Source organism: Oryx dammah, unplaced genomic scaffold (assembly GCF_014754425.2).
Source record: "Oryx dammah isolate SB20612 unplaced genomic scaffold, SCBI_Odam_1.1 HiC_scaffold_26, whole genome shotgun sequence".
Lineage (NCBI taxonomy): Eukaryota > Metazoa > Chordata > Mammalia > Artiodactyla > Bovidae > Oryx > Oryx dammah.
Window position 1 is genome coordinate 34,571,501 of NW_024070210.1, and position 1,022 is coordinate 34,572,522.

The 1,022-nt window shown below is 36.3% G+C and overlaps 1 non-coding gene across 1 annotated transcript; it reads left to right on the forward strand.

Annotated features, from left to right (window-relative positions):
- The first annotated feature begins 305 nt into the window (after window positions 1-305).
- LOC120853771 lies at window positions 306-366 on the forward strand. Its single transcript, XR_005718829.1, has one exon. It is a non-coding gene; the product is annotated as a U7 small nuclear RNA (small nuclear RNA).
- The last annotated feature ends 656 nt before the right edge of the window (window positions 367-1,022 follow it).

A 1,022-nucleotide genomic window follows, 5' to 3' on the forward strand; every position in this document is an offset into this window, starting at 1 on the left:
AATAAAACAGAACAAAAATGGAAGAGCCTGGGCTTAAGCGTCTTGCATGCTCAGTCTCTCAGTTGTGTCCAAGTCTTCACTACTCTATGGACTGTGGACAACCAGGCTCCTCTCTCCATGGGGTTCTCCGGGCAAGAATACTGGAGTGGGTTGCCATTTCCTTATCCAAGGGGTCTTCCCAACCCAGGGATTGAACACAGGTCTCCTGCATTGGCAGTCAGATTCTTTACCACTGAGCCACCAGAGATGCTCTTATAAAAAATTATATCAAAATGAATCACAGACTAACTATATAATTCAAAATTAAGTTTTATAGCTCTTCTAGAATTGGTCTGGTAGGTTTCTGGTCTTTATCAGAAGACCCCTCATAGAAAAAAAATGTGAACTATAACTTTTAGAAGAAAACTGGAGAAAAATTGGGGGATGTAGGACTAAATAAAGAAGTCTACAAAAACATAATCTATAAAAGGAAAAACTGATAAATTAGACCTCATCCAAAACTTTCAATTTTGCTATGCAAAAGATCTTAAAAGGATGAAAAGATAAGCCACAAACTAGGAAAAATACATGCAAACCACATATTCAACAAAGGACTAGAATCTAGAATGTATAAAAACTCAACATTAAGAAACAAACAATCTAATTAGGAAATGAGAAAAAAGCATTAATAACATGTCACCAAAGAGAATATACAGATGGCAAGTAAGCACATGAAGAGATGTTCAACAGCATCATCCATTAGGGGAATGCAAATTAAAACTCCAATGATGAATCACCACACACCTTTCAAAGTGGCTAAAATGAGAAACAATAGCAGCGCCAAATTCTGTCAAGAATGCAAAAAATTGGATCATCCATAGACTGCTGCTGAGAATGAAAAATAAAACTCTGGAAAACAATCTGGCAGCTCCACACAAAACAAAAATGTGACCACCATACAATCCAGTAATAACACTCTTGGACATTTCTCCCAGATAATTAAAATTTATGTTTACATCAACATCTGCGTACAAATGGTCATA